Source organism: Phyllostomus discolor, chromosome 7, assembly GCF_004126475.2.
Source record: "Phyllostomus discolor isolate MPI-MPIP mPhyDis1 chromosome 7, mPhyDis1.pri.v3, whole genome shotgun sequence".
NCBI lineage: Eukaryota > Metazoa > Chordata > Mammalia > Chiroptera > Phyllostomidae > Phyllostomus > Phyllostomus discolor.
Genome location: NC_040909.2, coordinates 45,638,206 through 45,659,394, shown reverse-complemented (window position 1 = coordinate 45,659,394; position 21,189 = coordinate 45,638,206). Strand labels below are relative to the sequence as shown.

General features: G+C 37.0%; 1 pseudogene; it reads right to left on the bottom strand.

Moving 5' to 3' along the window:
• LOC114501335 overlaps nt 1-986 on the bottom strand; it is a 97,321-nt pseudogene extending 96,335 nt beyond the window's left edge.
• Between the last annotated feature and the right edge of the window lie 20,203 nt (nt 987-21,189).

Sequence of the window (21,189 nt, the reverse complement as noted above, 5' to 3'; positions counted from 1 at the left end):
GCCAATGCCTGGAGGACTGTGGTCTGTCACAACTGCCCTGGAGTGAGGTACTACTGGCATTTAGTGGGTAGAGGCCAGGGATACTGCTAAACATCCTACAATGCATGGAATGACAGGCAATAACAAAGGATTTTACAGCCCCCAATACTAGTAATGTTAAAGTTAAGAAATTCTGCCCAGTGGGACATATTTTTTTCCTGCCCCTGGGTCTCCATGCTGGGGGTTTCTCCCCTTATACCATTCTTCCTACAGACCTCTTCCTGGCTGGCTTTAGTGACACACAGACTTCAACTTGTGTGCCATCTCCTTGGAGGAGATCACTCTACTAATTTAGCCTGTCCTCTTCCACATGCAGTTACCCTTTACCATGCCCTACTCTTATCTTCTTTTCTATAACACTTAGTCTTGTGAATTATGAGTTGTTCAATAAAGGTATTTACTTTTATGAATATGCATTTTTCTTTTCACAAAGCTAGGAATTTACAAACACATTTGAATTTTTGAAGTGTCTTCTGTTTGTTGCCTCTTCTGTGCAGAAAAGCTTTCTAACATCAACAGAGCCCCTTTTTTGCTTATTAGAACTATAACTGAGCAAACTGGGGTTTTTCTACATGGTTCCTTGATGCATGACCAAACAATTAGGGTTGAAGGAAACAGGTTTTTACTTACAGGATTCCAACCTCAGGGTGGAGGGTAGCAGGGTTGCTGAGACCTTCCTGCTCAGAGCCCTGTTCTCCCACGAGATCCAGAACTTCCCTTGCTTCCCACCAGGCTATCAGCCAAAACCATGCCCAGAAGTTCCCCACATCCTTATGTGTTCTTAGTCTGGCAGCACAAACAGGTCTCCATCCTCTCTGGGATGAACACTTGTGTGTTTCTGAGTCACCATCCTCTTTCAGTGGCTGTCTCTTCAGGATCTGGGGTACATTGTTCTCAGCCTCCATGTAGTGGTACAGGGAAACATGTGCTGTGTTACACTGGATCATGGTGGAATCCAGGGAGGCACATGTCCTAAGAGAATGACTTCTTTGTACATCCTTCATAGAAGCAGAAGTCTGCTGCTCAACAGTCCCATTTTGGTTCCAAGCACCTCCAACAAATCTGTGCTTGGTTAGGCAGGTTGCTGCACAGCTCCATCAGCTCTCTCCTTACACCCTTCCTCCAACATGCATGGCTGCTACCTTACTACAGACTGCATGGCATCTTCCTCCTTACTACCCCAGGTCACATGGCAGAAAAACCCCTTCTATTTCTTACTGCCCTTATTTTAAATGCTTGACCTAGAACTTGCTAGGTAACTTCATATCCGGCCCTTCCTATGATGTGCTACTTTTGCCAGTTCCCCTGTATCTTTACTTTCTTTTGGTTGACATCTTTAGTCAGGGCAAGAGTTTCCCAGGACACAGGGGCATCCGGGGTGGGCATCTACCTCCCCTGGCTGTGTCACAAGTCACTGAACTCTCTGAAATCCACTTACAACACCTTTGCCCTGGGCAGCAGCACAGTTATCAACTTGCCATTGTTATGCAAAGTACTGCCCACTTCCCCTTTCCCCCAATCCAGGTTTGTGGGGAATATGCTCTGCTATTTTCTGGGACCCCCGCTCTATACCCCATTACAAAAGTCCAAAATCATCGTGTGGCAGTAATTAATTTTTTTTTCATTTTCACCTAATTAAATTTGTGCAAAGAATGAGGAAAGTGCTTTATCATCCACAGGAGAAGCAGGTTTCTCACACCTGACTTCAATCACTCTGACTAACTACTTCATTAAGACATAGGCAAGCCTAGTGACAGATCATTAATTTTCATGGATGTAATCTGGGAAGCCAAATGTTTATAGAAGGGGAGTCTGGCAAGAAGGACATAAATGTATTAGCACTTATTAAAAATAAGCTGTAAGTTTGTTTACATGCTGCCTCTGTCATGTTATGAATTAATTGCTTAAATGTAACCACCATAAAATATGCCTAATCGCACTGTGTCAAGGAAGGAAAAGTAGGTAGTATCTTCTAACAGTCAGGGTCTTTTATGTTCTTGAATTTACTTTTTTTTTTTGAGACTAACGGACAGAAATAAAATGGAGCCAGAGCCAGAAACATCTGTACTCTTTCTTGCTGTAATTTGACTCTTTTCGCTACTTTGAATAAGATGAAATGAAAGGCCTTGGTTACCTGAATGTCTGCGTTCTGTCTGTGGTAGAGAATGAAACTCACTCTCTCTATACTGACATCTGTCTGATGATTTTCGAACATAACTGTCTCAGTACTTCAAAAGGAGTTTTGAAAATCAGAAAAAAAGTAAAATTATTGGCAAATTCTACATTTCTTTGAACTAATCAGTTTTGGGGAGGGGTCTTTCTGTTTCTGAATTATTCTATTCTTTCTGGGGAATTGAAATCTGGGGAGACTAACCACTGTGCTAATGGACCAATCCATTATTTCACAAGACTGTTGCACCAAATTAGGTAATGATCTCACAAACTGTAAAGTATTTTGCAGACATTAGCTCACATTAATAGAAAGGAACCTCCCCTTCTTCAAGGCTGAAATCTTTTGCCTCTTTTCTGTTTGGAGACTGGTATCTGCCAGGGTAAACTTGATTCTTTGTCCAGAGACCTTGCTTTGCAACCTACCCTCCTTATTTGTAAGATAGAATCATCATAATTTCTCTGTCTAGAAGTATAGTAAGTATTAGATGGGTCTTCATGATGATTTAATAAGATAATATAATAAAAGTACTCAGTACAGTTCATGGTGTAGTATAACTAGACTTTGGACATAGAAATTGGATTAGGATTAAAATCAATTCAGTGGAATGACAACAGCTTTTTGCATCAAATTATGTCCAAATATTGGCTCTGTCATATACTAGACTGGTTGGGAAATTTAAAGCATTTCTTTGAGCATTAGTTTTTTCACCTGAAAAAAAGGGAACATTTATTAAGTGAGAGTTTATGTGATGCATTGGCACGTAGAAGATGCTCAATAAACAGTGGTTCCTATCCTGTCACAATTGTCTGTTAGATATTGAGGTTTACTTTGGTGTGAATCTCATTTGTCCTTTGTCTTTGTTTTGTTTCATATTGGGTTATTATAATCATCATTATTATGTTTATGGTAATTTAAAAGGGACTTTTTGGTTATTGTTAGAGGTTGTTAATTCTTTTGCTCAGCCTTTTAAATTTGTCCAGAGATGGGAAGCCTGAGTGCCCAAGTTTGCTTCCCCCTGTCTTTGAGGATAACTATATTTTCTGTACTCCAGGTAGAAGTAAGTGACCTAATATTTAAAACTAGGTATGTCCTCTAAAATGTCTGGGATATATGGTGGCTGTAGGTAAATGTATGCAGCAAAGATTATATTTATTTTTTCTTTGTCTTTTTAATCATGGTAATGACAGTTCATACTGCTCCCTCTACACAAATTTTCTGAGTAAATGAAAGAATGAAGAAATAGCTCCTAGGACTGTAGATGATGGCTTCCTATTTCAGCTTTATATCCCAAACACATTTGTCAGGGTAAGGAAGATTAGAAGGTGGGTAGTAGAAATAGGAGATAGGGTATTTACATACACTAGAAAGAGATCTGACAGAATACTTGGGAGTCAGAGAATGAGGTTCAACTATTGACTCTGTCACTTAATACTCAAATGAACTTGGACAAGTTACAATACTTGGCCTATTTGAGCTCCACCCTCCTTATTTGTAAGATAGAATCATCATAATTTCTCTATCTAGAAGTATAGTAAGTATTAGGTGGGTCTTCATGATGATTTAATAAGATAATATAATAAAAGTACTCAGTACAGTTCATAGTGTAGTATAACTAGGCATTCAATAGTAATAATAACAATAATAATTATTATTTTTGGATTCAAGGAAATTTGCATTCATGAGAGAAAATCTGGGGGTAGAACTCTACTTCAGTGAGATCTTCAGATCCCCCATTTCTCACTGAAGCCACCAATGTGAATTTCCTTTGAGGAGGACAACCACGAGCACTCCTAGGAGCAGATCTGAAAGCTGTCCATGATACATGTCAATTGTTGGAAAGCTATAAGATCAGGACATAGTAGCTAAATTCCTTAGCTTCTGAGTCAAAGAGCCTGCCTCCATGATAGTTGAACTTCACCAGTATGCTTATTTTACCTTTTTATTTGGTTGAACATGCTAGAATATGATATTTATCTAAAAATTCTTCATGCAAATAGGTTGGTACTGAGAAATGAGCTAACACAGTGAGATAGTTTTAAAATGTGTGGGATAACTTCATCTGATGACATTCAACTACAGAATGAATTGCATTTGTGCCGTCAGCTCTCTAAATATGTTGTTAGCCTGAGTCTCAAGTAATAAAACCATATTAAGGTTAAAAATAATCTTCTTCACTTTAATTTTCCTCCACATACCCCAAAGATGTGACCCCAAACCAGACACTGTAAAAGAATTTCCTTACTCAGCTGATCTGTTCACTTTCCAGTTTGCTGGACTCTTCCACTCAGCCTTCTCTCTTTCTTTGTATAAGTATTGCATCTCTTCTTTTCTTCCAAAGAGTACCTGTAAAAGCAATCAAGGTGTGTCCTGCTTTTGCAACATAGCATTGGCAAAGGGAAAACTTCCCATTATACTCTTCCTGTATTATTCAATTCAATAAAAAATTTTATCTTAACATTTTATTTATTTATTTATTTATTTATTTTATTGTTCAATTACAGTTGTCTGCATTTTCCCCCTACAACTCCCCTCCCATCCCAGCCAAACCTCCCTCCCTTCCTTCCACCCTCCCCCTTGGTTTTGTCCATGTGTCCTGTATAGCAGTTCCTGAAAGCACTTTCCCCCATTATCCTCTCCCTCCTCCCTTCTGGTTGCTGTCAGATTGTTCTTGATTTCAATGTCTCTGGTTATATTTTGCTTGCTTTTTTCTTTTGTTGATTATCAAGAAAAAAATTTCAATGGAGCATCTTCTCTTCCAGTTCTGGGCCGAGGATTCAGAAGTGAATGAGGTCGCTTATGTTCTAACAGCAGATTAATAGGTGCCTCTTGTGGCACCATGTTCTCACCCCTTGTGTTCATTTCCTAGAGCTGCCATAACAAAGTGCCACACATTGTGTGGCTTAAAAACATATATAAATTTACTGTCTGTCAATTCTGGAGGCTAGAAGTCTGACATCGTTTTCCAATAGGCTGTAATCCCTTTGAAGGTGTTAGGGATCTGTCCCAGGCCCCTCTCCTAGCTGCTGGTAGATTCTTGGCTTGTGATAACACATCTCTGGTTTTCCCATGGCATTCTCCCTGTTCATGCATCCTTTTTTGAAAGGGCACCAATCATGTTGGATGAAGGCCCACCCTAATGACCTCTTTTAAACTTGACTGCCTCTGTAAAGCCCCTATCTCCAAATAAGGCCACTTTCTGAGGTACTGGGGTTAGGACTCCAATGTATCTTTTTGGGGGGACAAGGTCAACCCATAACACCTCTCTGTGCCTTGCAGGCATTGCTAATATGTTATATAACCCTCTCTTCCTACTGAATCTAAGTGTGCTCTTAGCACCCATGCTTGCAGTGGTAGTCATGCCATTTCTAGTCAGATGGGATTCCTTTCGTGGAGTTACATTTACCTGAGGTTTAGCAGAGTGATGCTATGTAATGACTTGACTCCCATACTATTTCTTTCCATGCAGTGGAAGAAGCTATAGCAGACCTGGATTCCACCCTGTATTCTGTATGATCAAATGGCCTAACCTCACTGAGCCTCAGTTTCCATTGTTGAGAAGGTGGGCATTACAACCTATCTAAGAAATTTTTTGTGTAGATTAATTGAAATAACCCATATGATGATTAATTGAAATACCCTAGATTGACTGAAATATCCCATACTTGCCAGGAAATCACATAATACAAATATCCCTCCTTCTCTATTCAGTAATTACTCTTTTGGGGGGGAGGGAAGTGCGCTGTGGAGGTGAAGGGGCTCTCATCCCTATTCTAAAAATGGAGAAGTCAAGGGCCACAGATAAATACTTGCCCAGAAAAAAATATCTAATCTCTTTCTCTGCTATAGTTTTTTGGTTGAATATCTTGAGAGAAATAATTATTTTATATTTGTTTGGCCAGTTAATAGAGAATAATTTTAAGTACTGGAATTTGGAGGGTGATAATAGAGATCCTTGTAGAATTTGTTTATAAGAGCTCAGCTGTTCGATAAGATGCTTATAAGGTTGTGCTCCAAACCCGTCTTTGGGGGACTGTTGCCTTCTTTCACATGACAGTTTTACTTAAACTTTAACTCTAGTAGTAATTTTTATTTTGGGCAGGATTCATCTACCGACTTTTGCTCACCAACACGACATTTTATTCTTGACAGCTTAATAATTGTAAATAAAATTTATGTATTTTAAAAAGTTTATCTCAAATAACAAAATTTGTTATTAAAAGTGATTCTCTTGTTATTACTTTCATCTAACATGATGAGATTGGCTGCTTTGGTGGCAGGAATGGGATGTTCTGACTGACCTGTAAACACGGGGACATTCATACCCATCGGGCTATATTATGTTTTTCGGATTCATGTTTTCTTGCAGCTCACCAGAGGCTAAATATAAACTTGCCCTAAAAATACAAAATATGAAATTAGGAAAGTGGTGTTTATCTTTAAACTCCAAAGACAGTAAGAAAGCTGTACCATATAATCAGTGGGGATCACACTCTTCCTTTGCTCTATAGACTGCAAAGCCTTTAATAAATATGTTATCTTTTTGAAACTTATGTCCCTCTCCAAAATGAGACTTCTGGCCAAATACAAATTCAACTCTTATTGAGACTCCAGGTGTACACTGACATAGATCAAGAAAAAAAGAAATCTACCTCAGATCTTAATTTTTTAAACATTTTGTGCTTTTGGGAAAATCCATGGCAATTCAGAGGAAGAATGCACAGCTGTGTAGCCAACTGTGTTGTTGATGTTGAATCTGAATGCCCCTTCAGGTTCCATCTGGTACTGACATTTCACTTGACCTTCTCAGGACAAGAGGTTAATTTCTGAAGTATTAGAATTATGGAGATTAATTCGTGAAGCTGCTTATAATTAAGATGCCTCTGGCTTTTGCATCTGGGCTGGAGACAGCAGACACTAATGATGATAATCCATTTTCTCCCAGGGATAACTGAGGCCTGCTGTTTGAGCTCAACCAATTTGTTTGTGGATTATCCTCTTTTTTTTTTTTTTACCCTCCTGGAGAGAAGATCGGTGGCTGCTATAAACACAATGTTCCCTCTCACCTGAGATGGAAAAGTCAACTCAAGATCTTACTGAAGTGTATAATGAATCCATTCCTTCTCTTAAGTTAGCTGTAATAGTTATAACAGAAACTTATTGTTGAGCCAGTTTCTATGCTAAGCCTGTGACATGAATTGTTTCATTTATTCTTCCTGACAATCATTTAAGATAGACATGCTATCCAGAGAGATTAGGTAACATCTGCAGGATCACACAGTTGGTGCACTGGTAGAACCAGGATCTGAAAAAGAGTCTATTTTACTTTAAAGTCTGTGTTTTCAGCCACTATGATATCTTGCCTCCTGGATAGGTTGGGAAATAATGATAGTACTTACTATGTTATGGGCAGTATTGTAGGTGATTTAATCTCACAACAACCCTATGTCCTAAGTAAAAGCATTATCTTCCTTCAGAGCAGGAAAATGAAGTATAGGGAGATCAAATGACTTGACCAAGGCCAATCAGCTAATGAGTAAACTGTAGGTGAGGGGATTTGAACCTAGGCAGGCTGATACCAGAGTCTATATTCTTAATGCTCTGCAATTATTCTTTTTGAGTGGAAATTATTGAGTTTTTCTATAGAAAATATATCTTGATGTTACATAGAAGGGAGAAATAGAACTGAACACTGTTAACTCTTATGGAAGTGGTCCTAGAAAAGGCTTTCTCACACCCAGCTTCACATCAGAACTGAGGAGTCCCCAGTTATAGAGATTTTCATTTAATTTGTTTGAATTGAGACTCGGGTGTCTACTGTTCTTTAAAATTCCTGAGATGGTTCTAGTAGGAAGTTGGAGTTAAGATTCACTGTTCTAGATAAGCAGTTCAGCCATTTAAAAAAATGGTCCAATTGGAAAGAAAGATAAAATATTATGTATTCAAAACACACACACACACACACACACACACACACACACACAAGGAAAAAAAACTGGACTAAGCTTTAGAATGATACAGAAATTGTTGATGTTGATTTAATTAGTCCACTTCCTAGAACCCTATTAATCTGGTCAAGTGCCTCTGACATGCAGTCACAAAGTTCCACCACTCCTATGACTTGTGATTGATTGCTTTGCTGGTCTACAAGTGACCATGGAAAGCCCAATTAATAGCCTGTCATTTGAACTGGCCTCAGAGTTTTTTCATTCCTTAGGACTTGCCCAGCCTCACTGAGTTCTGTCAGTTTTATCGGGGTCTGATGGTCTGAGAAGCAGCTTGTCTTCCTCCTGCCACGTTTCTTCTCCTTTCCTTCCCCTGCCTCCTCTTCCTCTAAGGGTTGTTTCATCTAAGAGGTTCAGCCAAAGGGATGAAAATGTAAAATAGAATGCAATAAATAACAGCTCCATGGAACTTCTTTGTTTTGTAATAGGCACGAAATGCCATATAGTTAACAGTCATATTCATACTAATACAACAGATTTTATGAATCCAACTCTTGGGTTTTTGAATTGGAATTCTTGAATTTTCCATCTTAGGCCTATTCATATTATGTACTACTAAAAACTCTTATCTGCTTTGTTTACAGGATAGATAGTATTCTTGATAGTTTTTTCATATATGAAAAATTCCCTTTATACTTACTTTTAAATGTTCCATTATTAGATAAAGAGGATTTGATTACTTTAACTTATATGTCTAGCAATCGAATGAATATGGACATACCTTAGAGTTATTGCAGGTTCAGTTCCAGATCACTGCAATAAAGGGAGTCATAGTCTTTTTGCTGGTGGAGGGTCTTGCCGTGATGTTGTCAAAAAATGCAACATCTGTGAAGCACAATAAAGCAAAGTACAATAAAAGGAGGTATGCCTGTATTAGCACTTTTGAAAAGTCAGGGGAGTTATAAAAACCAAAAATATTAGGTTGAAGTTAAAAGTACCAATTTATACTGATGAGATTAAAGGGCGGGTAACCTGCAGTTCTCTGAGTGTTTAATTTTTTAATGTTGTGAGCCCTCTGTCATGGCTTGTGCATGCTACTGTGTCCATTTCACATTGAGATCCAGAAAAACATATTAATATCCTTTGGGGCATGTCTTCTAATGTTCCAGAAAATCTAGGACAATATGGGAGATCATGCAGAAACAATACAAAGGGCTGCTGACCAGTAGAACTGGCTCTGGGACAGGCTTATTATATGGTGTTGAATGCATGAAACTACTTCTCTATACCTCTTTTCATTAATCTATGGAATGGTGGAGAAGAAGAAAGCAATCGACTGGGCTAAACCAATGGTTCTTCACATACAATCCTAGGACCAGTAACATCAGCATCATCTGGGAATCTGTTAGAAATTTAGAGTCCCAGAACCCACCCCAGACCTACTGAATCAGAATAGTCTGGGGTGGGGCCCATCAGTTTGTGTTTTAACAATCCATTCAGGGGATTCTTCTGTACATTATATTTTGAGAACTACTGGGAAAAAAGTATCATTGTGTGCTATAGCTAACATTCTAGAAGGCTTTCACTGATTTTCCAATAAATTAGAAGCTGCTAAATATTTTAATTATACAGAAGACACTGTCTCTTATTTTTATTTGTATAACTTAGTGCCATTTTGAACCTGGCTTATCATTGTGCTGGATGAGCATGAACATGCCAGTTAAAATGTGTTCCTAGTTGATACTATGTCAGCTAAACAAACTTAAAAAATAGAATTCTAAAATGTTAAAAATGGAAGGAATCTTAAAGGTACTTAAGTCAATTATCTCCAGCTGCCATTTTATAGTTGAGTAAACTGAGGCTCAGAAGGCTATATGACCTTGGCATAATCTTTTAGATAATACATAAAGGCTTGGAAAAGCTTGAGCTACAAGCTAGGAACTATCATTGCATTTTATTATTTGTGGCATATAGGCAGTGCCAGAGAACTAACCAAGCAACTAAATTGATTTTAAACCTGTTTGCACATACAAAACTACAATTATGAAACAGTGTATTGCAGATTTTGACATGCATAAAACTATACATCCAATAACTTTTTACAAATCAACTTATGACAGTCATTTCAGACAAAGCTGACCCTTGAATCTGTCCCTTAAGGACATGGTTGACAGAATGTCAGTGTATTTAAAACTCATTCCATATTCTGGAGGTCAGATTTGAGAGGGTGAACTGGAAGAATAGATTGAAGGTGTTAATTTATACTAAGAATTTATCATTCAGCCCTGACTGGTGTGGCTCAGTGGATTGAGCATTGGCCTGTGAATCAAATGGTCGTCGGTTTGATTGCCAGTTAGGGCACATGCCTGGGTTGCAGGCCAGGTCCCAACAAGGGGCACATGAGAGGCAACCACACATGACTATTTCTCTCCCTTTCTTTCTCCCCCTGTTCCCCTCTCTAAAATAAATAGATAAAATCTTTTTTTTTTTTTTTAAAGAGAGAGAGAAACATCAATGTGTGGTTGCTGGGGGCTGTGGCCTGCAACCCAGGCATGTGCCCTGACTGGGAATCGAATCCACAACACCTTGGTTCGCAGCCCCCACTCAATCCACTGAGCTACGCCAGCCAGGGCGATAAAATCTTTAAAAAAAGAAGTTTTAAAAAATTCTTTTTAAAAAAGAATTAAAGTGAAAATTATTAAAGTGAAAAGAATTAAAGGGAAAATTAAGTGAAGGATATAATCTTTTAAAAAAAGAATTTATCATTCAATAAAATTAAAGTAAACTAAGGACTTATTATTTTGAAGATTGCTTTCTTAAAAAAAAAGAAGTATAATCAGTTAAATAATCAATGTTCTCCAGTAGGTTGTAATGGAAGAAATGCTATATGGATATTTAGGGATATAAGTGCTAATCTAGTTTTCTTACTCTCCCTTGTTATTTAATATTGTAGGGGCTTGAGAAAATTAGACTACTGGACCTCAGTTGACTGATTGTATTAAATTGGCATATTAATATGTAGAGTTCCTTAAAGTAGAGGCTACGGCCAAATGATACCTTGGAAAACAGGAAATTAGAGGGAGAAACTGAGTTCCAGAGGAGTTCTCCAGAAATTCCTATAAATAAGATACTGTTTTTGAATTAGAAGCAGTACTGAACTGTGAGGCAGGAAGACGTAGGTTCAAATAAAAAAGTTACAGCCCTTATGACCTTTGGATTCTCAATGACTGGGAAGAATAATGGCTTCACACATCAGCTGAAGTCAACTGATTCACCACAAGAAAGTACCTGGCATAGCATGCAGCATACTTGCCAGGTCATCAATAAACCTAGTGGACAGCCCCATCAGAAGCCTACATGGAGACTTCCATTTGTGCCCACAAATGAGTAACTGTTACAGGACTTCCCTTGTTGCTGTAAACATGTAGAAAACTGGATAAAATACTAAAAACAAGGGTTTTTGAGCACTGGAAAACAGGCAAAATAGGACTATGATTCTTAAGGCATTGAAAGTAAAAACAAAAACTATCAACTTGGAAGGCTATACCAGAAAAAAATATATTTGAAAAATGAAGGCAAATGAAAGATTTGTCACATTGGATAAAAGACCAAGATGTAACTATATTCTGTATGTAAGATACCTTTTAAAAATATAAATATGCAAGTAAAAGTAAAAGAGTAAAAATTGATAATACCATGGGAAAATAATTATAAAAATGTTGGAGTGGCAATATTAACATTATTCCAGTAGACTTCAGAACAAGGAATAGTCCCATGGATAAAGAGGACATTTAATAATCACAAAGGGTCAATTTTTTAAAAAGACCAATTATCTTAAATACTTATGTACCTAGTAACAACTTCAAAATACATGAAGTAGAACAGAAAGAAGTAGAAAAACCCATAATTATGGATGGAAATTTCAACTTTTTTCTCTCTGCTATAGGACATACAGAGCAAAAGTCAATAATGATATTGAAAATTTGATCAATGTTATAAATAAATTTTACCAAATAGATAATTATGGACTATCTCAACAAACAACAGCAGAATACACATTCTTTTAAAGCACATGTGGAATAGTCACCAAGATAATCACATCCTGGGCCATAGAACAACTCAATATATTTTAAAATTAAAGTTTATGCAGAATATTTCTCTTACCAAAAAGGAATGAAATGAAAAATTACTAGGAAAAATATGAATTATCCCAAAACATTTGGAAATTAAACACACAGTTCTGAGTAATCTTTGGCTTAAGGAAAAATCACAGAAGAAAATAATTATTTTGAATAATAAAAATGAAAACAAAATACTTACATTTGTGGGATGTATCCATATCAGTACCTATAGGTATCTTTATAGCTTTAAATTACAATGAAAAATATCTCAAATAATAATGTTTTCATCTTAAAAAGCTAGAAAAGGAACACCAAGTTAAACCCAAAGTAGAAAGAAAAAAATAGTAAAGATATGAAAAATCATTAAAATAGAAAATAGACCAACAGAGAAAATAAATGAAACTAAAAGCTTGTTCTTTGAAAAGATCAATAAAATGGACAGCAAACAAACCAACCTAGTCAGAGTAATCAAACAGGAAAGCATAAGTTATCAGTATCAGGATGAACATGGGGTATCACCACATGTTCCACAGACAGTAAAAGGATGAAAAAGGAATATCACAAACAACCAAGTGTATGTCAATAAATTTAACAACTTAGATTAAATGGATAAAGTCCTTGATTATACACACACACACACACACACACATATGCACACACACATAGGTATATATGTATATATATGTATTTTAATTAAAGTGACTCCAGAAGAAACAGGGTGAATAACCCTGTATCAATTAAAGAAACTTGATTTGTAATTTTAATGCTTTTCTTATTAAGTGCAATGTGACATCTTGGATCTTCAGACAGAAAAAGGATGTTAATAGAAAAATGGGCGAAATCTGAATAGGCTATAGTTTAACATTAGTAGTGTTGTACCTGTATTGATATTTAGTTTTTACAAAATACCATGGTTATGTCAGATGTTATGCAGTGGTCCTCCATTAGGGATAATTTGTGCCCCAGGGGACATTAGGCAGTGTCTGGAAACATTTTCGGCTGTCATAACTGGGGGGAAAGTGTTACCAATAACTAGTGGGTAGAAAGCTCAGCATGCTAGTTAACATCCTATAATGCACGGGACAGCCACCACAACAAAGAATCATCTGGCCTGAAATGCCAGTTGTGCCAAGGTTGGAAAACTCCACATGTGGAAAATTAAGTGAAGGATATATGGGGACTTGTATTACCTTGGCAGCTTTTCTATAAATGTAAAATTATTTTAAAATGAAAAGTTTGTTTTAAAAATGCCTCCCATAAGGAAAACTCCAAGTTCAGCTTGCTTTACTGGTTAATTCTATCAAATATTTTATAAATAAATAAAATCAATTCTATACAAAGTGTTTCAAAACATATAGACAGAGTGAACATTTCTACTCATTTTATGAGGCCAGCACAAACCTGTCTCCTTTTGTTTCCACCCCCCTCTCTTTCTCCTGCCCTGCAGTTTCTTTTCTTGTTTTTCTCTAAATATGTGGCCACTTCATTTCACAGCAAGGCATATCCTATGTAATTACAGAGCAGTGAAGACAATCAGTGAGCTTCCCCTTGATTACATCTTTCCTATTTATTTCATTTCTCTGAGTTTACCTACTTAGACAGCTCTGCCTCCTTAATGGGGTCTTGGACCAGGCATATGGGACATTGGTGGGGGGCTAGTGGTATGTAGATATCTCTGGTCATATATGTCCAGGCATGTTGACAGAGACAAGCACAGTCACCATTCAACAAGGTCATTAACCCAGAGCAGGGTATCACAGGCAACCATTCTTCTCTCTCCATGCTTGGCTTCCTCTGTAAGCAGATACATAAAAATTATACTAGTAGAGAAATAGAATTGCTTGGTATATACCTTTGTAAACAACATAATTATACAGCTGTCAATGTGTCTGTTGCCCTTGCAAAATTCCTGAATGTCTTTGTGAGTCATGAATTATTGCTAGCCTCCCACACCCACCCATCCACCCACCCACCCACCAACCAGAAAAGCCTGTGCTGTAGAATGAGCCATTGCCTGTAAACATTTCTCTTTCCTGCATCAACTCACCCATCAGAAACACAGAGCAGTGAAATGTTTGGCATCTTCACTAACCTGGAAACCAGCAGTTTTCTCTGGGGACTTGAAAGGTGCATGGGCTAATGGGAGCATTTCATTATCTGGTGAAATCTTGGCATGTTTGGAGACCAATTAGGGAACTCTTGAAGTCATCCCTCTCCAACCTAACAATAACTTCAATTACAGTAATTTATAAAATTGCATACTTTAGATATCAGCTCCCTAACTTTTTATGAAATGTTTTGCTTCATTTCATTAAAAGTCTGCATTTCACTGAAGCATATATATGCATATATATAATAGGAACGTGTTGTAAACACATCCACAAAGTGTGACTCAATGCCATGGCAGAGCCTGATCCCTGTGATTTCCTGCTATTCTCATTACACTCGTTGCTGAGGTTATTGGTTTAAGTCTGTAAAGGAAGTACTCTAGGTCTGCCCCAACTCACTTCCTGTTCCCTTCTTACAGGACCTTGAGAAGTTAAAGTTTTGTTTTAACGGAATGGGGAAATTTGCAAAGCACCCAAAGCAGCACTCCTAGTCTCCAACTCTAGAGAAAACACGAGCTTATTCCTGTGGTAGAAAATAGTTCTGGGTTTGTCAAAATATTAGAAATATTGCATGAGGTGAGATAGAGGCTGGGAAAACAGGCTAATAATATGGAAAATTATAAAAGCATTATTTAAAGTAGAAACTCAAGAAGATCCTAAAAATGTTGGGTGAAAGAATAGATGTACTCACCAAGAGTATCTGTGCTATTCAGGAATATGACAAAATTATATATGAAAGCAGTATATGTTAGTGCTCAGTTGTGAAGTACAGACATTAAAAGATAGGGGTACTATCCCACTTGCTAAATGAAAGTGGTTTGTGGAGTAATTGCATGAGGTACTGGTTACTTCAGCCAAGGACCGCTGAATGAATGAAGAGCTGAGCCCCAAGTGGTCATCACAGAGTGCTGCGGCTGGCAGAGAGGCAGCATGCAGATATTTGGGATTTGTTTGAAGGCATTGGTGAAGGCCAAGAAAGAGTCCTCATATAAATATTTATGAGAGTTTTCAGAATGGTTTATTCTTCCATTTAAAAATTCCTGCTGATGAGTTTTTCCTCTCATGAATGAGATGACTTGTATAAAGATTGAGATGCAACTTAAAGCCATTGATCAATTATCTGTAGGAAATGCATTTTGAGTTGGGCACAAAGGAGAGGATGGTTTTTACATGTTATTTGGGTGATCATCTTCTCCATTTGAGGAATTTGGATAACCTTGGGTATACTGTGTGACCATGGAATGGTGTTTGATCAGTGAAAAGCAGGTTCATCTCTGCATGTTATCCACTTGACTGATTATTACAAGGGTTTCTGATTATGAGATAATAAGCATGTTGAGTGATTTGGTGAATGTGGCAGTAGAACACAAGGAGAAATAACTTCACATAATGAAGAAAGTATTTATTTTTTAAAAAATTTTATTTTGATCATTGTTCAAGTACAGTTTTCTCCCTTTTACTCCCAATCCAGCCTCTTTTTTAAAAAATTAAAAAAAAATTATTGTTGTTCAAATACAGTTGTCCCCATTTTCCCCCCATTACTTCCCCTGCCCTACCCAACCCCCACCTCCCACATTCACTCCCCCTCCCTCCGTTGTCCTTGGCCATGGGTCTTTTGTACATGTTCCTTGACCCTTCCCCTTCTTTTCCCTGTTATTCCCCTCTCCCCTCCACTCTGGTCACTGTCAGTTCTTTATTTCCATGTCTCTAGTTCTGTTTTACTATTGGGGGTTTCATATTTTGGTAATCTAAACACTTTTCTAACATTACTTTCAGATTTAAGAATTGGATCGATGAAGTACAGTTACTTTATACATTGGTCTACACTAATTTGAACACAAACCATGCCCACTGCAGGGGACCCTGTTGGTGCCCACCTGCATCCTCTCACATCCCTCTCTCAGCCTCTGCACATTTAGCTGCTAAATGCTAGCACCTGCGACCTACTTCAGAGGATGCTTCTTGGCTACTGGAACCCCCTTGCCCCTTAGGGAGAGTCAGAGATGCTTGATCATTTACCTCCTTCTACCCTGGCTGACTGACTTTCTGATGTGTTAACAAAAGCCCAGTCCCACTGACACCAGAGAGACTGGCTCCAAGGCTAACACTCCAGAGCCTCCTGCAGGATCAAGCAGAGTCTACACTTTTACCTGAAGTCATATCCTTGGCTGCTGTTCCTTTTCTATCCTCCTTTTGCCACCCCTTTACTGGTTTCTTCTGAGAGCATTTTAACACTCAAATCATTGGCTCAGGTTCTACTTCTGGAAGAACTTGTTCTTAAACCCCCACAGTTAGAACTGGGAATCATGGTGAACTCCCACAGGGATTCTTCTTTTACAAAAACAAACCAGGTTGCTAAAGAAGTGAGAACTTTCTCTGGCTCCAATATTTTGCAGCCACCTGCCCTATTTTTGGCTCATAAAACCAGGAGCAGTGAATTTGCATAATGGACTCTAACAAATTCCCTATCATTTTGCTTATCCATCAGGAAGATACTGTAGTTTATTTATTTTAAAGGGTTCAAATGGAAATTTCTTCCACTAAAGTACTGCAGTTGAGTCAAGAACATGTATTTTTAAGAATTCCATAATATATGTACATCATACCCAACTCTGATGAATTCAATAAGTAACTCATATAATATTATGTTTACTCTCTCTAGGGAGTTCTTAATATGCACTTTATGGGGATTTTAATCATTTCTCTTCTTTAATAAAGTGAAAGCAACAGTTATAGTGCATATATAGTGTATACAGTGAAATGTCTGGATTTTATACAAACACAAGGTTGAAAAATGTGAGGACTGGCAGTTCATATGAAAATTCACTTTGATCACAGCTTTCCTGGAGCATGAATTTGCTTATGAGGCTCTGAAGTTATTTATCTAGTTTTGTGTTCAGTGGAATTAAAGGGAGTCAGAAGCATCATTGTTAGGACTCTTACAGTTTAGAATAAGGCTTAGTGAAATAGGAAGGTAAAGTTTACCTTTGCTATTATTGAGAGAGATGCTAAATTATTGAGATAGTTGTAATCAAATAGATGAATGGGGAAACTTCAGACTCAACCAACATCAATTGAGACCTATTTTCTAGGACCCATGCTAGTCACTTTGGTGCATATTGTCTTATTTATTATTAATTACAACCTATGAGGTAGGTATTATTTTCTCCATTTTGCAGTAAAGGAAACAAGTGTGAATAGGTAAGCTGCCCCAAATCACACAGCAATAACTAGCAAAGAAGGGATTCTAATCTGGGTCCATGCAATCCAGTTTTTGTGGCATTTCCAATCTTTTCAGTTGCTTAAAAAATGGAAACAATGGTCTCTTACACATCTGGTTTGAGACAGACAATGCTTCTAAGCAGTTGAATCGGCCATGATCATTTTAAGGTGGATGTATTCTGGGAAATTTATATTGATATTTATGTGATTTTACCATTTGGCATTTTTATGTTAGGATGCTGGGAGAAAGCTTCTGCTCCAGTTTCCTCTCTCTGAGTAATACTTGGTAGAGAAAATAAATCACAGGGTAGAAGGTATTCATGTGCAACATTCTACTACTTATTTGGAGGAGAAGAAAACAATACATTTCAACTACTAACAAGCACCAGATTTCTCTCTCCATGTTTATGCTGGCTTTATATCACTCAGGGAAGAAAAGTGCTAGCCTTGATTTATGTCCACTGACAATGAAATGTCCATGATGATTAATTACGCTGCTCTGAGAGTTTGCTGTGGTGCTTACCTCTGTAGCCCCAAATCTGAAACAAATGAATGTCTGTGTCTTGCCAAAGAACAGCAGTTAAACTTACTTCTTTTTAAAACCAAGTGATACATAGCTGTATTGGATACAGTATTTTCAAGATTAATTTGTAATCTATATTTCAATTTTTAAGGAGACAGGGGTTCCCTATTAGTAAAATAAGCATATGTAGCTTTCCATTTTTATGGGTACCTCTACTATAGTATAGAAGAGAATTTGAAGAAATTTAGGAAAATATATGGTAAGCCTCACAAGTGTTCATACTCTGTAATTTCATTTTTTTGAGTCTTCTAAAAAGTGAAGCACAAAAAAGGATTTAAGTACAAAGATGATCGTTTAAGCATTACGTTATAGGGATAAAGTAGAATATTCAAATAGCCAACTATAAGCAATGAATGCATTAATCTTGAAATGACAGCATGGTAGAATTTTACACATGTATTAAAAATCATCATGTTTCCAACAGTTTTAATTATATAAGAATTATGATATAATGCTAAGCATAAAAATCAGGATATAAAATTAATACAATATTCTCTGAAAAACTATATGAAAAAAGGGGAATATGTTTATATCAAATATCCTCTATTTTTGGACAGCAGAACTGTACATATATTTTTTATTTTCCTTTAAAAATATTATCTCTTTTTCTGAGTTTTCAGCAATGTGCACATATTGTAACAATAAACATGTTACAAAATGTGACAAGGTTAGAGTGTTTTCAGAGATTTTGTACATTTAATTTTTTTTCTAGTACACTATGCACAAGGATACACAAACTACCACCCAGGGGCTAAGGTTGCCTGCTGCCATCTTTTGTGTGTGAAATTTTGGTGTAACACAGCTCCCATGACTGTTCCTCTGCTTGTAATTCCAACAGCAGAAATGAGTAGTTATGACTGTAAAGACTAAAGAATTTACTACCTTCCCCATTGCAAGTTAGCTAACCCTTATTCTAGTAAGAAATCAAAAGAATTCATAAATTAATTTATATGATATCAGTTTATTTTCTTTGATGATATGCCCAATTTCATATACTTATTCTGGAAGCAAATGCTTTAACTCAAAACAATAGGACAAGATAGCGAGTTCTCAGTTTGTACCAGCTATACACATACAAGCTGTGTCCAAAAAGTATCTAGCCGCATACTGTGAAAAATAGAGACATTTATTGAAGAAGATACAAGATACAGGAACATTGTACGCAGGACAATGATGCCTCAATCCCCTTCAAAGTAGGCACCTTGGGACCTCACACAGTTCTCCCAGTTGCCATCAACTGCCCTGTCATACTTTCCTGAATTTCATCAATGTTCTGAAATCTTTTCCCTATCAGAGGTGACACTAGTTTCGGAAAAGCCAGAAGTCACAGGGCACCAAATGTGGGCTGTAGGGGGGCTGAGTCACCTGGGTGATTTGATGTTTTGCCAAAAAACTCTGCAGGAAATGTGATGCATGAGTGGGCATGTTGTTGTGATGAAGCTGCCAATCACCTGTTCCATAGCTTTGGCCTTCTGCATCATTCAAATAGTTTTCATGGAGGAATGTTCAAGCTTAACGCAAAATTTGATGCAGACTCGTTGTTCTTGCTCAGTCATTTTCAGTGTGACAGCCATACAGTACACATGCTCACTCACTGGGGTGTCTACCACCCCCACTGACTAGTACAGTGAAGTCATCATTGTTCATGCATGCACATTCCACTCCACTCTCCTTGGCTGCCATGTTGCATTGATGTCACACAAACCGTTCTCATTATATTAACAATGGTTGAACTTTGGACAGACTCCATATGTATGCAGAGCTAGATCTTGGCACTTGATAAGCTGATGATTCATTTGTTCTTGAAAGATTTTTCTAGAAATAATAAATTATTAAAAACACTAAGTAGTTGAAATTAATGACGTAATTCCCTTTTATATATTATGCAATGAAAAGAACCGTGGGCATCCTTCGATCTCCCCTCCCCAAACTCCTATTTTTTATTATGCATTAATTTTACATTTTCCAGGTGTAGAATATTAACATTATTTTATAAAAGCACCATTCCCACTGTTTTTATGTTGCTTGTGGGATATTGTGAAGTCAGCCTGACTTTTCCCCCAGTACATTGTTTATTTTTTCTTCTTGAATAACTTAAGAATTCTTTTTCTGTGCTTGAGATATATGTCAGACCAAGAGAGAATTCAGCGTTGAATATTTTGTTCTAAATAGTCAAGCCTCCACCCCATGCCCAATTTCAGTAAAATTTGTATTTGTTGTATATGTTGTGTGTTGTATTTATTATTTTGCTTTAGCAGCAACAATACTTTTTAAGTTAGATTCTTTGTCTTCCTGCTCTAATATTCTAGTCTTTTAAAAATATTTGCATTTGTTGTGTTTGTTACTAAATCTTTCGTATTAATTAAAAATATACTTTTCAGTTACATCTTTTCTAATCCTTTTTGTTTCTGATTCACTTATTGACCCAATATTGATAATGCTTGTTGTCCTCAATTTGTTTCTTTCAGTCTGAATTTCTTTTTATTCTTTGTTCTATGATATCCTCTTTGAAGTTTTGTTTTTATTGGATTTGTCTTCTTATTGTAGTATTCTGCAATGTTTTTATTGGATTTGTCTTTTTATTATAGTATTCTGTAATCAAAGCACTTGTGGAAATGTTCTTTGCTTCTATAGAGGTAAAGAGCCATTTTCATTATACCAGGGGTGCATACGATCACCATAACTTATCTATGGATGTTGACCTTGGTCACCTGAGTAGGATAGTGCTTGTCAGATCTCTCCATTGTAAAGTACTCTTTTTCTCTCTCTCTTTATTGTATTCTTTGGAAGGAAGTCATTATGTTCAGGTGACACTTCAGGAGATACTCCTTGATGGTGGAATTTCTATATAAATTATTTGAAATTCTTCTGCATGGGAGATTTTTCTCTTTTACTTCATCTATTTATTCCATTATTTACTTATATCAGTAAGAGCTCATGGATGTTTATTTTATACTTTGGGTTATACTCTAGTACTACCTTATTTTGTTATTCAAACTGT